The sequence below is a fragment of the Stomoxys calcitrans genome, chromosome 5 (assembly GCF_963082655.1).
Source record: "Stomoxys calcitrans chromosome 5, idStoCalc2.1, whole genome shotgun sequence".
Classification (NCBI taxonomy): Eukaryota; Metazoa; Arthropoda; class Insecta; order Diptera; family Muscidae; genus Stomoxys; species Stomoxys calcitrans.
In genome coordinates this window covers 150,581,868-150,601,994 of record NC_081556.1, presented here as the reverse complement: position 1 = coordinate 150,601,994, position 20,127 = coordinate 150,581,868, and the positions used below count along the sequence as shown (strand labels likewise).

The window sequence follows — 20,127 nt, the reverse complement described above, 5'->3', positions numbered from 1 at the left end:
AAATGTCCGATAAGGGAGTTTTGGGAGTGTTACAACACCTACTCGGCACCCCAATGGTTGCCCTTTGTATACCGTTAAGATAAGTCTAAAAATTTATTAGAATGGTTCTAAAGTTGGGTTTTAAGTTTTGGGGTTTTTTTGTGCAAGATTCTTTAATGTAATTTTTAAACCATACAATAAGGTAACACCATTTCCGTTTTGCATTTGACAAGGAAGAACAACGCCACTGTCTTTATTTATTGCTACCACATATATTCGTACTTCATCGCTTGTACAAGCCATAGCAACGTAGTTGTAGTCGTTGTCGTCGTCTTCGTCGTCATCATCGCATAAACGACAACAAACAGCGTAGAGTAATGAATATACTCGTATATGAGTACACAGAAAAAGAAAATCGGTTACAATCACAAAATTAATTGATCAAATTTATTTTGTGATTGAAAGTGCTTCAAACACGAAAATGATAATATTAATCATAGTTTTAAAAAGATGATTAAAAATCTTTCAATTAAAAAAATTGTGTATTCACAGAAAAAATATTGAAAAGTTTTGAAATTTTTTATTTATTTTTTGACTGATTATATTAAAAAAATAATTGAAATTATTAATGAATTAATTTTTTAATTGCAATTATTGAAATTGCCCAGAAATAATAAAAAAATTCTATTAACAATGTAATTAAAAAAACGTTTTCAATTAAAATATTAATTGCATCACAAATTTTTTTTAATTAAATCTGTACTTTTTTCCAATTACGATCGAGATTGAAGGTTAGGCAATTTTCAATTAAAAAATTAATAGATTCAATAATTTTTTAATTAAATATGAACTTTTTTATAAAATTTCTGCCATTTTCAATTAAGATATTAATTGATGCAATAATTTTTTTAATTAAATCTGAAAATTTTTTATATGAAAAAAGGGATTGAAAATTTATTTTTTTTTAATAAATAGCACTGCGGCATCAAATGCAACTTTTTCCATCATAACAGGAAAAATTGCACGAATTATGAAAGAAAAGGCAAAAAGGGAAGACATGTGTATCGGCGTTTTTAAAGTTTACATTGAAAAGGAACCATCTTCAATGTTTTCGATTAATTTCTTAGTTTATGCATTTGGAAATTTCGTAAATTTCAATCTTATTTTTAATTGGATGATATAAAAAATTAATTAAAAATTTCAATTGTCACTCAATTTTTAATTGGATCAATTAGAAAAATAATTGCAAATTTCAAACATTTTAAATCATTTTTGTTTTTTTAATTGAAAATGTTTTCAATCACATTTTTTAAAAACTTTGATAGATATTATCATTTTTGTTATTGAACGAGTTTACATTTTTTAAAAACTTTGATAGATATTATAATTTTTTTTATTGAACTAGTTTCAATTTTTTAAAAACTTTGATAGATATTATCATTTTTGTTATTGAACAAGTTTCAATTAAAAAGTTAATTGAATTGAAATGAATTTTTATTTCTTCTGAGATATAGAAAGTATTTAGCAAAATTTTGAGAGGCTAGACTCTTTCGACTTTGTTATGATGAGTATGGTTCAAATCGGTCCATAACCTTATATAGCTGTCATGTAAACCGATCTTGAATCTTGATTTTTTAAGCCGCTAGAGAGCGCTATTCTTATCCGATTTGGCTGAAATTTTGCAAGAAGTGTTTTGTTGTTACTTTCAACAACTGTGTTAAATATGGTTTAAATTGGTCCATAACCTGATATAGCTGCCATACAAATCGATTTGGGATTTTGACTTCGCAATTATTATCCATTTTGGCTGAAATTTTGTACAACGACTTCTCTCATGACCTTCAACGAACGTGTCAATTATGGTCTGAATCGTTCCATGGCATGATACAGCTCCCATATAAACCCTATTTTACTTCTTGAGCCCCTAAAAGACGCAATTTTTATTCGAATTGGCCGAAATTTTACACAACGGCTTCTACTATGGTCTCCATTTTTGATAACTTGATATTATAGCTCCAATATCATAGCAATTCTTTCCTTTTATCATATGTTTGCCTAAAAAGAGATACCGGGAAAAGAACTCGACAAATGAGATCCATGGCGAAGGGTATATGGGAGTCGGCCCGGCCGAACTTAGCACGCTTTTACTTGTTTTAATTAAAAATGGCAAAAATTTCAATGATCATTGTAATTGAAAAAATTCATACTTAATAAAAAAATGATTCAATCAATTAATTTTTTTAACAGAAAATTCCATATTTTCAATTTTAACGTAATCGAAAAAAATCAGATTCAATTAATATTTTAATGAAACACGTTTTATTTTCAATTACATTTTTAATTGAAAAATTTTTCTTAATATTTTTTTTCAGTGTACATTATTTTACTTAAACCCAGCAAACCAAACACTCACACGCACTCATAACACAATACACAACGTCGTCGCCAGCAATGGGGCTTCATTGAACTACTACTCCACTCCAGTGGCAAGATCCGCCGCATTTTATTTCCTCTCCACTCCACACTGCATGGGGCCACTTGTGTTATGGGTTTGCTTGTGTGTTTGCCAACGTCGTTGTTCTATCTGTATGGGGGCAATGATGGGGATATGTGTTTGCTGTTTGTTGTCTGTTTTGATTCCTACTTTGTGGTCATGCTGCTGCTGCTGCTGTTTGAGTATTTTGCTCACTTAGTCTCAGTCTCATCGCAAACGTTAACGTTGACGCACGAACTGAAAAGAAGTTCGAATTGGTTCGAAAATGCTAAAATAAAGTTTAATAAGAAAAGAAAAAAAAAACATAGGCAATATTTGTTAAGGTTTTTCTTATAATAAAAACACAAAAAAAAGAAAATATAAGAAAAACCCCACCCCTTTTGGCTTTTGTAAGAATCAAACAAATAGACTTACAAAAAAAAAATAAAAAGAATTGAAGTGATTCATGCGCTTGCGCGTGCCGCTTACTTAGAGCGCAAAAAACAAGAATAAAAAAGTGATACAAATTGTGAAAATTTTACCAATTGGCATAGAGTGAAACGGATTAAACTAAAATCACAACAACGACGTGAGCAGAGCAGAAATAACCACCACAAATCGATTGAAATTCAATAAGAAGCTCCACCATACACGGATGGTGTTGGGAAATCAATAAAAAAAGAAAAGAAATTCTGCTTATGGAGTAGCTGTCTGAAGAAGGTCGGTAGCTTAAGTTGGTGCTCAAAGATTAACTTACCTTTTACTTAGAGAACGGTTGCCAGATTTGGCTAGACTTAACAACAATTTCAGGAAGAACCTTTCAAAAAAGTTTTTAAAAAACTGTGGGCTTTAAAAATGATGTTAAGGTAAAGTTTTTTTTGAGATCAAATTCGGCCGGTCGTAATGGCTTTCGGTACTTTTTTATATATGAACTCTTTTTAGACTACACTTGACATTCTATTGGGAAGTCGCGACAGAAGACCATTTGCAAAATGTTACAATCTATACAAGAACTTTTTTGTAGGCTCTCATAAGAGAATATCACATATCAAATGTCTTACAAATCGGATGAGAGTTGAGCTCTCCAGGGCCCAGGGAAGTCAAATTGTAGATTGGTTAATATGGACGCTTTGCCAGCTTATGTGCTGATATGGACCATATTTGATAAGAATTTAAAAGTCATAAAAGAACATCGAACAATTTGATTAAGGATCTGTCCCACTAAGCTGAGTGATTAGCTATGAGAAAAATTTGATTAAGCATCTGTCCCACAAAGCTGTGTGACTAGCTATAAGAAAATACGGTAGTCATCCACTCTCGAGTGTTTATGGGTTTTATTATTTATTTATTTCTTTCGGTGCTCAAGAAGTAAAATCTGTTGATCAGCTTATACGGGACTAATATAAGGCTATTGACCAATTTGTACCACACTAAGCACATATCTGAGAAGTAATGACAAACAAACTTTCAGTCATATTGGCCACCAATTTATATTTCGATGCGTTAAAGTTCATGTTTTTAACTCTTTAATCTGGCAACCTTCGCTTAGAGTTCTTTAATTGGTCATAGATACGTTTTACAAGTCCGGTGTGTACTTACTCACTCCATGCAACGGAAATTGTTTTAATACTTTTTTTCAACGTTTTTCGTTTGTGTGTTTCAATGTCTGGGTTTGAGGTTGGTTCTTAAATGGCCAAAGCTGCTTAGTTGTCGTTTTAGATTTTTTTTGAAGCATAATAATGAAGAAGAGTTTTGTCTTCCTCCCCTTTCTCATCCCTCGAAACTCAATGCATAAAGTATGAAATATTACAGGAAATGCAATTGGCCCGATACTAACAAGCCAAGCAAACATTAAAGCCATCCAACATCAACCACCACCAGCAAAACCCATTACAAAGAGTGAAAATATAAACGGAAGTAGTAAAATTTTTTTCTGTTGACATAGTATCTCTTAATTTCTCTTTGTTGTCATATTAAATGAGACGATATTTAAGAAAGACTTTTTCTTCCAAAATCTACCAGAAATAAAATATATAAAAAAAATTGCAGAGAAGTATGTTTTTGTTTGTCATTCAAGGCAGCCAATTCAAAGCATAGGCGTGGAAATTAAATTTGGCTATAAGGGGCATATCAAATTTAATTGAAAATTATAAAAAATTTTTATAAAACATAGAAATTTCTTTAAGTTTCTTTAAAATAACAATTGTTTATAAAAAAATATAATAATAATTTTTTTAAAAAGTTTATATAAAAATAAGTTTGCAATAATTTAAATAGACAAATATTAACAATATAATTATAAATAAGAATATTTTTCTAACACTCACTAAAAATTAACTTAAAACTAGTTATAGACCGAATTGGACTGTACTTGGCGCAGTTGTTGAGAGTCATAACAGAACACTATATACAATATTGCATCCAAATTGGATAAAAATCGCAGCTTGTAAGGGCTTAAGAAGTCAAATCGGGAGATCGGTTTATATGAGAGCTATATCAGATTAAATACCGATTTGGACCGAACTTGGCACAGTTGATGGAAGTCACAACGGAAAACTAAACTAAAATTTCGGCCAAATCGGATGAAAATTCCGGCTTCCAGGGATTCAGGAGTCAAATCGGGTTATATGGGAACTATATCAGGTTATAGACCTATTTGGACCGAACTTGGCACAGTAGTTGGAAGTCATAACGGAAAACTATGTGCAAAACTTCAGCCAAATCGGACAAAAATTGTGGCTTTAATGGGCTCAAGAAGTCAAATCGGGAGAACGGTTTATATGGGAGCTATGCCAAGTTCTTGACCGATTTGGACCGTACTCGGCACAGTTGTTGGAAGTCGTAACCGACCACAGCATGTAAAATTTCAGCCAAATCGGAAAAAAATTGCGTCTTATTAGGGCTCATGAAGTCAAATCGGGAGATCGGTTTATATGGGAGCTATATCCAAATCTGAACCGATATGGCCCAATTGGAATTCCCAACGACCTACTTCAATATAAAGTATCTGTGCAAAATTTCAAGCGGCTAGCTCTATGCGTTCGACCGCAATCGGGATTTAGACAGACGGACGGACGCAATTTATATATTTTATGGGGTCCTAGATCAATATTTCGAGGTGTTACAAGTATACCGCTATCCTATGGTGGTGGGTATAACAAATTTAACAAAAAGGGGTAAACAAAATTAAAAAATAAAATCAATAAAATATTTTTTTGTTTTGTAAATAAAATAAAACAAGTAAAAGCGTGTTAAGTTCAGCCGGGCCGAATCTTATATACCCTCCACCATGGATCGCATTTGTCGAGTTCTTTTCCAGCTATCTATTTTTAGGCAAACATGATAAAAGAAAATGATTGCTATGATATTGGAACTATAATATCAAGTTATCGTGCTATTCGGACCATAATTGAACTGAATGTTAGAGACCAAAGTAGAAGTCGTTATTTAAAATTTCAGCTAACTTCGGCCAAACTTGAGCCCTTTAAGGGCTCAAGAAGTAAAATAGTGAGATCGGTTTATATGGGAGCTGCATCAGGTTATAGACCGATTCAGACCATAATTGATAATTGATGATATATTGATATTGGTCCTGAGAGAAGTTGTTGTACAAAATTTCAGCCAAATCGGATAATAATTACGACCTCTAGAAGCTCAAGAAGTCAAGATCCCAGGTCGGTTTATATGGCAGCTATATCAGATTATGGACCAATTAAAAACATAATTAAACAATTAAAAAAAAATTTAGACATTTTTATCGATTTTTTTTAATTTTTTAAAAATCTGATTTTGATAAAATTTTTGATTAGAATTTCTTTTCCTACGTCTCTCATCCAGAGCTGTGCAGCACAGAGTAAGGAGCACCCAAATCATTTGGTCTCATATATGCATAGAAGCCAATCGTTGTGGGCTGACCAAGCCATCAGCCTGGAAAGTGTGTCAAATACAGTTTCTTCTTCCTCGGGTAGTTGTTATTCAAATGACACTCACTCTCAGGTGTTAATGAACTACGGCGGCAATGCTCATCCGCAAAGCAGCAAAAGAAAAACCAAAACAAAAAAAAACTCTAAAATTGCTGAAACGTCATATTGCGGTTTATTTTGTTTTTGTTGCTTTTTCTTTCTCCAGTTTTACAAGTCGATTGGCCCACCAAGTGCCCGTGGAGGAAGAAAGTCGTCACCTCACCCAACCTCTTCCAAGAATCCCATTAGCAGATGTGGACTCTTTGGTACAGATTTGTAATATTGTTGTTTCTTTTTTCCCATCTTAGAGCAAAGTTGAGAACAAAAGAGAAATGATGATTACGACGTACTTGGAGAATTGTTTGTATTGTTTTTTCCCCCATTTCACCACAAAAAATTTCATTCAATGCCATCATTGATGATGATTTCATTTTTTTGCCATTGTTACTGGTGGCTTCTGGCGACTTCATTGTTCCAGTTCTATGTAGAATCTAAGTGACTACTGTTGTGCAAAAAGCAATTTTGAAATGATTTATATTTATTACCCTACATTTCAATGTAGTCGATATTTTGAGAACAATTTCTGAATGGTGTCTGGAACATGTGGGGAACTTAAAGGAATTGTATAAAATTAAAAATAAAATTGTTAGAGTTTCATTTGGTAAATATATCTCATGTACTTTTTAAAGAAAGAGGCCACCGTAGCGCAGAGGTTAGCATGTCCGCCTATGACACTGAACGCCTGGATTCGAATCCTGGCTATAACAACGGAAGAAATTTTCCGCGGCGGATATTACTATGTCATGTGAAATTTTTTTCCCCAAAGAGTTGTCGCACTGCGGCATGTCGTACGGACTCGGCTATAAAAGGAGGACCCTCTTCATTGAGCTTAAATGTGAGATTTTTGTTCCTTAATGGAATGTTCATAGGAAATTTGATATCGATTTCGAAGGTGACCAAAGCTTCATCATCAGTACGATAAGCCCCAAATAGATAGATTGTCGGGTTTCACTGCGCTTTTGGGGATTTAAGTGACATACATAAGAGTACAAGCGTATATATGAATGTGCATATTACACACACAACCATACACAATACTTGAAAACATTTGCATAATTCGGTTCTTTTATCGATTATTCAGCCATGAAATTGGGTTTATTTGGGATTGTAAAATAAATCCTGCAAAAATGGGATTTAGTTTTGTATGGTTAAACCTGTAAAAAAAACAGGATTTAGCTCTTAAATCTCGAAAAGGCCATAAATCCGGATTAAGTGGCCAATGTAAACTTACTTTAATCTGTGAGGTGTGCAATGGTAGAAGCATGCCTCTTTGAAACGAATATTAGATCATATTAGGATACCTTTCTTCGAGCGCAGTAAGAAAAGTAAACCACCAATTGCTAATATCTCTGCTCAAAAAGAGCATCTAGCATCAGCAACCCACACAATATCCAAATGTTGTTTCAATATGTGCGTAAGGTTTTTATTTTACTTTATATAAAAATTTTAATTAACGACATTAATTTTTCGATAAAAATTTAAAATGTTCCTTTTATATTCGCGAATTTTAGTCAAATTGAATGACCATGAATGTTCGATAATAATTATATTTTCTCACATTTTGCGTCAATTTATTCGCTCTTGAAATAATTCATAAAGGGTGATTTTTTTGAGGTTAGGATTTTCATGCATTAGTATTTGACAGATCACGTGGGATTTCAGACATGGTGTCAAAGAGAAAGATGCTCAGTATGCTTTGACATTTCATCATGAATAGACTTACTAACGAGCAACGCTTGCAAATCATTGAATTTTATTACCAAAATCAGTGTTCGGTTCGAAATGTGTTCATTCACCGTAACGTTGCGTCCAACAGCATCTTTGAAAAAATACGGTCCAATGATTCCACCAGCGTACAAACCAAACCAAACAGTGCATTTTTCGGGATGCATGGGCTTCTAGTTGCTCTTCACTCCAAATGCGGCAATTTTGCTTATTTACGTAGCCATTCAACCAGAAATGAGCCTCATCGCTGAACAAAATTTGTCAAAATTTGAACACATTTCGAACCGAACACTGATTTTGGTAATAAAATTCAATGATTTGCAAGCGTTGCTCGTTAGTAAGTCTATTCATGATGAAATGTCAAAGCATACTGAGCATCTTTCTCTTTGACACCATGTCTGAAATCCCACGTGATCTGTCAAATACTAATGCATGAAAATCCTAACCTCAAAAAAATCACCCTTTACAATCGGATATTGTCCGGATGCAGACCATAGGGCTGTCTTTTTATATTACAAATACAAAAACACCAAACCTTATTTTTAATGTTAAGTAGAAAATGTGTTGTAATAGCATTGACTGGTCTCCTAGATCGCGATGTCGTCTGGCACCACACCAAACTCATCAGTAAGATCTGTCAAACTGAACATATGCATTTTTTGATCACTTTGATCAAAAATTTAATTTTTGATAACAATTTAAAGTTTCGATAAAAATTTTAATTTTTGTACAAATTTAAATTTTTGATTAACTGCGGTCCGTGTTGATGAGACAAAGAACTAAAAGCAAACAGATCAACAAAACAAAACCGAAAAGCAAATTTAAATTTTCAATGAAGAAAAAATTACGATAAAAATGTAACTTTTCAATAAAAATTGAAATTTCCGATAAACATTTAAATTTTAGATAAAAATTAAAATTTCAATTAAAAATTTAAATTTTCAATAAAAATTTAAATTTTCGATAAAAATTTAAATTTTTGATAAAAATCAACAAAACAAAAACGTAAACAAATTTAAATTTTCATCGAAAAAAAATGGGAAAAAAATTTAAATTTTCAATAAGAATTGAAATTTCCGATTAACATTTAAATTTTCGATAAAAATTAAAATTTCAATAAAAATTCAAATTTTTGGTAAAAATTTAAGTTTTTGATTAAAATGTAAGTTTCCGATAAAAATTTAAATTTTGAATAAAAATTTTAATTTTTGATAAAAATGTAAGTTTTTGATAAAAAGTTAAATTTTCGATAAAATTTTAATTTCCGATAAAAATTTAATTTTGCGATAAAAATTACACAAATTTTAATTTCTAATTAAATTTTTTTTAATTCGATAGAAATATTTGGAATTGAATAAAATTTCTGTATTGAATTTTTCGATAAAATTGTAATTTTCGATAAAAATTATAATTTTCGATAAAAATTGTAATTTTCGATATAAATTTTCGATAAAAATTTAAATTTTCGATAAAAATTTAAATTTTCGATAAAAATTTTAATTTTCGATAAAAATTTAAATTTTCGATATAAATTGTTATTTTCGATAAAAATTTAAATTTTTGATAAAAATTAAAATGTTTTGATATAAAATTGAAATTTTCGATAAAAATTTTAATTTTTAAAATATTGAAATATTCGATAAAAATTAAAATTTTTGATAAAAGTTTGAATTTTTGTTAAAATTGAAATTTTTGATACAAAATTGAAATTTTTATACAAAATTGAAATTTTTGATACAAAATTGAAATTTTTATACAAAATTGAAATTTTTGATAAAAAATTAAATATTCAATAAAAATTTAAATTTTCAATAAAAATTTAAATTTTCTATAAAAATTTATATTTTCGATAAAAATTTAAATTTTTGATAAAAATAAATTTTCGATAAAAATTGAAATTTTTGATACAAAATTGAAATTTTTGATACAAAATTGAAATTTTCGATACAAATTGAAATTTTCGATAAAAATTCATATTTTTGATAAAAATTTAAATTTTTGATAAAAATTTAAATTTTCTATAAAAACTTAAATTTTCGATAAAAATTGACCAATCTTCCCAAAATTTTGTGCAACGCTTTCCTCTACTATTTCAAATTTGAATATAGCTCCCATAGATTTGGACTAATATTGCAATAATGTGGTCATTTGTCAACCGCAGTTATTAAAGTTTGAACATATTTGCTTGAAATTGGATACGAAAACCTCCCCCGAGGTCCATCAAGATTGGTTCAAAATTAGTTATAGATCCCACTTGGTACTTATAGGGTAAGTGTTGGGTATTATACAGTCGTCACTGCCCGACTTTTCCTTTCCTTAGTTGTTTTCAAAATAAAAAATAAACTTTCAAAAACTAAAACTGCTCATTTTTAGAAAATATCTGCCGTAAATATTGATATGTACATACTTACTTGCAAATCCTACGGCTCTCAAATTAATTAATGAATAAAACTGACGCATCGAAATTGTGTTTGGTGCTTCAATATAAGCATGGGGTTGTGGCACCGCTTCACTTATTTGATGTGGCTATGGTACGAGTATGGGCATTAGAACGAATATACAACATGTTGCAATGTTCAACGGAAGTTTCCATAAGGTCAAGGTGGCTTTTTTAGCATATCTTTTTGAGTCAATTTAAATTTTATAAAGATTTGTAAGTCTGAAAAGAAGATAGGCCTTTAGAGATGGCACTCAACTGTGTCCATTTGTTATGTACTCAAGTGGCTGCTGGTGACCAAGCCTGTAAGGTGTGGTTCTTAAGGGAGATGTACATTCACATTGTCTGATTGATGGTGACACAAATCTTTAGAAGTTGTGAGGCAACATAATTATGGTTCTATTGCATTCAATGCCTTTTGAGCAGACGCACCTAAGGCTTAGCATGAGGATAAAATGCTGATGGGTGATTTCATAAAACAGAATTTTGGTAATTAAAATTATGTGTAAATTTAAATTGATAGTTTGGGTTAGCAAGGCTTATGGCGCAGATCTCAGGAAAAAAATGTTTGGTATGTGGTTACTGACTCATCTTGGTTATAATGGGACTTGGGAGATCCATCCATCAAATAAGCAACATATTGTAGGTTATTAAAAATGGCATTAATACATGCTATCGGATAACGTCTGCGCTACGGTGGCCTCCGCCGTATTCTAGTTCACGCATCTCATCGCTTGGATCTCCGTCCGAAAATCTGCAGGTTCTTATGAAAAAGCAGGCGATAGAAGTGCTCGGTTTCTGTATCTAAAATGTAGACACTCTATACCCGATCTCTCCAACAACAGTTACTAGCTAAAATTTGTGATGGGGTTGATTGTATTCATTCTCGCATTCTCAATTCTCGTCATAGGTACCTAAATCAAAAATTTCTTTCGTTCTATTCCTACAGGCAATTCATTCCATTCCATTTATACTTAGAAAAAATGTTAGCCTGCGGACCATCTTAGAAACCATCTCTAACATTGTCTATAACTATTCACCGCACTGTAGTGAGTGGGATACGTCTGGTTCTATATTCTGTTCAAGATCATATCCTGGAATGTAAATCTATATGAAATTGAGCCGCGTTCGCATGGTTTCTGTAATCCGATGATGACAATATGGGATCTCAAATGTTCGATTTTTGAGAGTAGAGGCCTGGCTCTACTTTATATGTATGTCTATGGGCCAGAGGTCCAAACTCGACATGTTCATTGAACTGAATGATCTTTTGTTACACTTCGTTTCCATTGCGGTCTACCTTAATACCGGCCTACCTTAATACCGGTATGACATACGCATGCCATACCTAACCATACTCTGAACTTGTACATAGTGACCAAATTCTATGAGCCTTATCCGCACAATACTTAATATGGCCATGAAAGTTCTTTGTTCAAGATCAGCCCCAGGTACAAAACTTTTTCTGATATTGAGAACGCTAGCGGCTTTGGGTCCTGTTAGTAATCTGCCATTTCCAAGACCCTCACCGCCCCCCTACTGAGAACAATTGGTCCCCTTGCCCTTAGAAGTATTATAATCCCATTTGCATAGCAGAATGGTCCAAATCCATAGGGGATCGCTCCACCCTCTGACATGTAGCCCGATAATAATAAAAAAGAGACTTAAATATATTTGGGAGTAAAATACAAATCCAACATCCAACTTTTGGTCCAAAGTAGATTGGTAGAGATTTAGCCTTTCGATAACACCTACACATTTTCAACTGTGATTGATGGCTGATGACATTTATGAGTATTGTCATATAAAATGGGGATCGGTAATATCTAATTAATGTAAGGGATGCTGGTGGAATTTAAAAAAAAATTTTAATCGGATTAAGATATATTGGGTTGCCCAAAAAGTAATTGCGGATTTTTCATATAGTCGGCGTTGACAAATTTTTTCACAGCTTGTGATTCTGTAATTGCATTCTTTCTTCTGTCAGTTATCAGCTGTTACTTTTAGCTTGCTTTAGAAAAAAAGTTTTAAAAAAAGTATATGTGATTAAAGTTCATTCTAAGTTTTATTAAAAATGCATCCGCTATTACTTTTTGGGCAACCCAATACATAGCTCCCCTATAAACCTTATACGTTGAGATGGGCGATCTTTTAGGTATTTACGCGGTAAATTGAGTTAATACCCGGTTATTTACCCATTTATACCCAAAAGCTGGGTATTTATAATTTTCCAGATATCTTGGGATATACGTAGAGATGGGCGATGGGTAAATACCCCAAAGGTATTTACCCGGTAAACTGGATTAATACCCGGGTATTTACCCATTTATACCCAAAAGCTGGGTATTTTTAATTTTGCAGATATCTTGGATATAAAAACATTTTTCAAAATTTTTTTGATGATTTCGTATTCTCTGTATATAAACCTGATCTTGTGATCTCATAAGAGCGGATTTTAGTTATATATAGCCGTTATATAGACCGATCTGCAGAGTTAAATTCATTTATTTTTCATCCGATTTCAATGAAATTTGGCACACTTCATTTCCGTGAAGTGCGGATCAGATCGGATTTTATTTAGATATAGCTGCCCTTAGACCGACCACCCGATTTCCCGATAGAGGGTATTGAGGTCATAAAAGATCCATTTATTACCCTGCATATACATCTGCAGAGTTAAATTCATTTATTTTTCATCCGATTTCAATGAAATTTGGCACACTGAGTTCTGGTAGACCCCTATTCATTTCCGTGAAGTGCGGATCAGATCGGATTTTATTTAGATATAGCTGCCCTTAAACCGACCACCCGATCTCCCGATAAGGGGTATTGAGGTCATAATAGATCCATTTATTACCCGAATTTGATAAAATTTGGCACAGTGTGTTCTGGTATACCCCTACCCATTCCTGTCCAATGTGGTACAGATCGGAGCCTATTTGGATATAGCTGCCATATAAACCGATCTCCCGATATTGTGTAAAGGAGCATTTTTCATCCTATTTCGATGAAATTTGGCCAGCGAGTTCCGGTACCCTTCTAAACCTTTTTGTTAAACATTATCCAAATCGGACCATATTTGGATATAGCTGCCATATAGACTGATCTCCCGAAATAGAGTATTGAGTATTTACCCAATAAATACCCAAGCGTTGGGTATTCACCCGGTACAAACCCATCTCTACTTGTACGATATGCTCTTTTTTGAATAATAATACCTTCCTGCTAATTATCTGTGGATAAATGATTCGTTAAAAATTTGTGCCCCCTTTATCACTCTCCTTTCTCCCACCTTTACCTTATTGAACTGATGCAACCATAAACACCGCTTACTGTTTGAAATGGAAAAATGGTTGGTAAAAAAGCACAAAACCCAGGCAATGTACAAAATACAATTCTACCATCAACAATAAAGACATAAATTTAATAAACTCCAACAAAAGCAACAATAAAAAAGAGAACACCAAAATCGACAACAAAATAAATGCATCATCCTATACTCGCATAAACACACACACATATGTATTTAATGAAGTCATGCAACATGCGGCAGCACAACGATGGAGCAACTCCACTGGCAAAGAGCGTCCATCAATTCCACCCAACATTGTGGCCCAATGCCATGTTGTAGATACTCAGCCCCAAATGCAGAATACTATCGTACCTTTCATGAGTTATTGGATCCTACCACAATGACAATGAAGTAGCTGAAGCCAAAGCGGCGGCGTGCAACAGCACCGCACTGCACAATATCGAAATGTTTATTTTGTAGATCCGAACCAAAATGATGGCGGAATGGCTGATTATTTTGTTGCTGGTTCTTTTTTTTTGTGGTGGTGTTCCCCACCACCACGGATGTTAGCAGCCCGTATTACAAAACTAAACCACAAACCAAGTACATTTTATGAGGTGGCGTTTAACATTGCCCTGCCGCTCAGGTGGAGGTGCAGCAGGAGACGCTGGGGTCTGTTTCGAGCAGGGAAATGAAGTGATCGTCAGACACAAACATTTTAACAAACAGACAGTTTTCATTGTTGCCTTTACAGGTTCCCTGGACTCGGTGCCTTTAGCGGCGACAGACAGACTGATTCACCTCTGCCTGCCTTACAAGTGGGGTTGTTCAATATAACCACACAAATATACACATACAACAAACAGCCAGAACAACGTAAATACAACACCAGCACCAAAGGTAAAACATTGCTGGGTACATCATAGGCATCGCCATCAGTCGGTGAAACAACTAACCACCCGCAATGTTATCATTAACGCATCCCATTCACTAAAGTGTTTTCACTGTGTACGCACTTCGCTCCCATGCTCATCGTCTTCGTCGTATCTTTTCGAATATGATTCCATGAACAAAATTTTACACTTGATGTTGTAGAAAGGATTCCGGTTCATTACCTCATTTGGCAGTTACCTTTAAATGAGAATTGTGAATGTTTTTTATTGGACCTCTATAAGGAAAACACTGCGAGTTGTTTGAATAGGATTTGCAATGGGGATTTTTTTGATTTTTTTCAAATGGTGAGGTGTTACTTTAATATAGACTACACCCTATGCAATAAAAAAAAACTTGATAAAAGAAATTGAACAAGTAAAAAGGCATTAAGTTTGACCGGGTCGAACTTTGGATAACCACCACCTCGGGTATATATGTAAACAACCTTCCGTCACAATCCGGTGAATATTGGATAACTTATGCACCCAAACTCGGCACGGACATTGAGTGGTCTAATAAATATAGGTCACTGTTCAATATTGTAGAACAAAATATTGGTCTTTTTGGCAGCTATATCCAAATATAAACCGATATGAACCATAAAGGACAAGGATGTCGAAAAGCCTAACATAAGTCATTGCGTCAAATTCCAACGAAATCGGATAATAAATGCGCTTTTTATAGGGCCAAGACTTTAAATCGAGAGTTCTTTCTATGTGGAACCCTCAACCTAATCTGGACCGATGTGGACCAAATTAAACAAGGATATAATAATCATCCTATTTTATTGTAACTCCACTACTATATGCGTAGTTATATCTCAATAGGGGCTGGTCTCGATCATATTTTATTCAGATCCCGAGAACTCATATATAAGTTACATTTTCAGACAATAAATCTGCTTTTTATGGGATTAAGAACCTAAATTGGAAGATCGGTCTATATGACAGCTATATCTATATAGTCTGATCTGACCCATATTTGGGGCGGATGTCGAGAGGCTTAAAACAACTCACTGTTTCAAATTTTAGCGAAATCGGATAAAAAATAAAGTTTTTATGGGCATTAGACCCTTTATCGGGAGATCGGTCTTTATGGCAGCTATATCTTAATAAAGTCCGATCTGAACCATATTTGGGTCGAATGTTGGAAGACCTAAAACTACTCACTGTTTCAAATTTCGGCGAAATTAGATAAAACATTAAGCTTTTGTGGGCTTCAGACCCTTTATCGGGAGATCGGTCTATATGGCATCTATATCCAAATATAGTCCGATCTGAACCATATTTGGGTTAGCTGTAGAGCGGCTTAAGATAAATCACTGTTTCAAATTTCAGCGAAATCGTATAAAAAAAAAAAAATTAAGCATTTATGGGCATTAAACCCTTTATCTCCCGATATCGGTCGATCGGTCTATATGGCATCTATATCCAAATATAGTCCGATCTGAACCATATTTGGGTTAGATGTAGAGAGGCTTAAAATACATCACTGTTTCACATTTCAGCGAAATCGAATAAAAAATAAAGCATTTATGGGCATTAGACCCTTTATCGGTAGATCGGTATATATGGCAGCTATATCTAAATATAATCCAATCTGAACCATATTTAGGTGAGATGTCGGGAATCCTTAAACTACTCACTGTTTAAAATTTCAGCAAAATCGGATAAATAATATAGCATTTAAGGGCATTAGACCCTTTATCGTTAGATCGGTATATATAGCAGCTATATCCAAATATGGTCCGTTCAGCCCGTTCAAGAACTTAACCAACATGCATCGCAAAAAACTTATCTGTGCCAAATTTCAGCTCAATATCTCAATTGTTTAAGGCTGTAGAGTGATAACAACAGACGGACAGACAGACGGATAGTCGGACAGACACACGGACATCGTAAAATCGTCTTAGAATTTTATGACGATCTGAAATATATATACTTTGTAGGGTCGGAAATTGATATAGAATATACCGATCTCTCAATTTAAGGTCTTGGGCACATAAAAGGCGCATTTATTGTCCTGTTTCGCTGAAATTTGGGACAGTGAGTTTTGTTGAGCCCTTGGACATATTTTTTCAATTTGGCCAATATCGGTCCAGATTTGGATATAGCTGTCATTAGACCGATGTCTCAATTTAAAGTTTTATTTTATTTTATTTTATTTTATTTTATTTTATTTTATTTTATTTTATTTTATTTTATTTTATTTTATTTTATTTATATCCAGATTTGGATATAGCTGTTATTAGACCGATGTCTCAATTTAAAGTTTTATTTTATTTTATTGTTTTTTATTTTATTTCATTTTATTTTATTTTATTTTATTTTATTTTATTTTATTTTATTTTATTTTATTTTATTTTATTTTATTTTATTTTATTTTATTTTATTTTGTTTTATTTTATTTTATTTTGTTTTATTTTATTTTATTTTATTTTATTTATATCCAGATTTGAATATAGCTGTCATTAGACCGATGTCTCAATTTAAAGTTTTATTTTATTTTATTGTTTTTTATTTTATTCCAGGAAATGATCCATTTTTTTTATAAGTTTCGTATTCTACTCTCAAATACCTTTCTTTTGAGTATCATATTGTCCCTTTCGGTGTGGGTTTGGAGTGGTTTTTGGGGGGTGTTGCGGCCTCCTCTGGGATTTGACCCCAAATCTTAAATTATCTTCGTATTCTACTTCCAATCACCTTTCATTTGATGCCCATATTGCCACACTCGGTAAACATATCCGTTCGGAAGGTTTTTGGGATGGGGCGTCCCCCCAGGTTATTTGACCTCAAAATTTTATACCAATATCGTGTTTTTGGGATACCATAAAATGACATGCAAAATTTCGCTCAAATCGGTGCACCCATCTCAGAGATCTGTCTTTCTTGAAAATGGTGGCAGCGATTATAGTTCCCCAGGCTGTATGCCGTGTTTAGTAACTAAGCTATCGGCCAAAAACTCAATAACCCTCTCGGAATATACCACAGGCACTTGAAATTGAATTCATATGTGTTATACAGGGTGGCTGATGAATATTGCTACAATGATGAATATTGCTACATTTTTTTTTCGGTGTATGGAATACATTTTTCTTTTATTCATGTTAAATTAAATTATTAAATTAATTATTAAATTATTATTAATTAAATTAATTAATTAATTAATTAAATTAATTATTAAATTATTATTATTAAATAGAAAAAAAGTTATTACATTTTTTTTTGGTAGCGGCTTTCATCAGCCACCCTGTACGTCCTTATTGAGAAGTCTATTGACTAAACCTTTCAAGTTTTGTTCAGTTTTTGGTTTTGCCATTTCAAGATAACAAGTCTGATATCTTCACCGAATAGTTGTATCTGTTGATGAAAGGTCCCTGACATATCTTTTCATGATATATGCGTGGGAAAAATTCCTTATAAAAAATAGTATTCTCCTTTTCCAAGATTCAACTGCGTTGAACAATATAATGCCGCCCATTTTGTTAAGTTTAAATCCCCAGGGCTATAAGGCTTTATTTAACTAATTCGCAGTGTTTAAAGGTTGTTTCCAACATTGTTGTTTTGTTTTTATTTATTCTTTCATTGCTCAATACTGCGTTGCTATAAATTATGGAGGTTGTCCCAAAAGATTTTGCTTTGGGTGTGAGCATTTGGTCAGCCATGTTGCCTTCATTTTCCCATGTTGGTCATGTTTCTGCATTATTAATTTGTAGTCCCTTTGGAGATTACCCTCGGTTATGGCTTTATTCGGGACTGCAGCAAGTCTGTTTCACCTTTGGGTGAGATCTATAATTATGTTTGCATGTTTAAACTGAACAGACAGACCAGGCCAGGGAGATATAAAAAAGGATTTAATTACATTGTTGTTGTATGTTGCTGAAGCTAATTTGATAACAATCTTTAAAATTTTAACAAAAAATTGCCCTTTAGAGCATCTGAGCCATGGTATGTATGAGCAAGTGAAATGGGTACTGAAATGGAACATTTGTGTCAATGGGATTTCCTTAGAGAAGGAAACTAGTTATTGATATAAGAAATTTTATTCTAAAAATTAATCAAATTAAAAATAAAATAAATTAGAAACAAATAAAAAATATGAATGGTGTCCACAATACGTTCTACTCAAAACCATGGAACGTATTGTGGACACCATGATTAGGACATCCAAGACTAGGACATCCAGCGAATACAAACAGCATGCCTATGTCAAGGGAAGGTCGGTGAAGACTGCCCTGCACGAGGTTGTGCATAAAATAGAAGAATCCTTCGATGCCAAAACGTACACGCTGGCGGTTTGCATTGACATGGAGGGGGCTTTTAACAATGTGCGGACCGATCCAATCCTTAGTACCGGGTGGACCCGGTCTTTAGAGACTGGAAAAACCATATGCTAAGGAACAGGTGGATAAATTGTGTGTCCCATGGCATAAATATAAGGGAGAAAGTGGCACAGGGCACGCCACAGGAGGACATTTTATCGCCACTCCTATGGGTGACACCATAAATAACCTATTACGGATGCTGACAGAGGAGGCATTTGAACCCGTCTGCTACGCAGACGATGTTATAATACTTTTAAGGGGTAAGGATCCGAACGAGCTATGGAGAAGGACCGAAAGGGTCTTGCATATGGCATATGACTGGGCTAGACCCAGAGGTCTCAATGTTAACCCAGAGAAGACTAAAATATCCCTCTTCACGAGGAAGACGAAGGTGGGCCAATTCAACGCACCACGTTTCCTCAATAAAACGATTTCGATATCTGACAAGATCAAATACTTAGGTGTGATCTTGGACAGGAAACTGAATTTGAAGTTTCACATTCAGGAGCGAACTGAGAAGGTTCACAGATGTTGGGCACTAAGTAGACGCGCTGTAGGCACGAAATGGGGCTTGAATCCTAGGATAGCCCAATGGCGTGATTAGACCAATACTTATTTACGCCTCAGTAGTTTGGTGGACTGCTATGGAGAAAAAGTTCAACACAAGGACCATACAACAGGTTCAGAGAACATGTTGTCTTGGCATAGGCGGAGCGATGAGGACCACGCCCACCAGGTTACTGAAGACTATTCTAGATATCCGACCCATTAACATACAGATTAAGTGTGAGGTAGCCACTGCGGCAATGAGACTTAAGGCGATGAGAGAATAGATTGAGGATGGAAGCAGCTCATACCATCGCGGTATAATCGAGGCGACGATAGGAAACTTGGAAGGAAGGGAAGAGGTTTCCGATCGGATACCTGAGATGAATCTTGAAG

The 20,127-nt window shown here is 33.7% G+C and overlaps 1 protein-coding gene across 2 annotated transcripts in view; it reads left to right on the top strand.

Moving 5' to 3' along the window:
- Positions 1 to 20,127, top strand: part of LOC106081457 (anaphase-promoting complex subunit 2) — a 65,668-nt gene that overhangs the window by 18,630 nt on the left and 26,911 nt on the right. The window contains exon 1 of one of the 2 annotated variants that reach the window (XM_059370486.1): positions 2,679 to 3,172. The exons of the other annotated variant lie outside the window; for it this stretch is intronic. The gene's annotated coding sequence lies outside the window, so the exon portion shown is untranslated. Of the gene's footprint in view, positions 1 to 2,678; positions 3,173 to 20,127 lie in introns of those variants that run through there. 2 annotated transcript variants of the gene reach the window in all.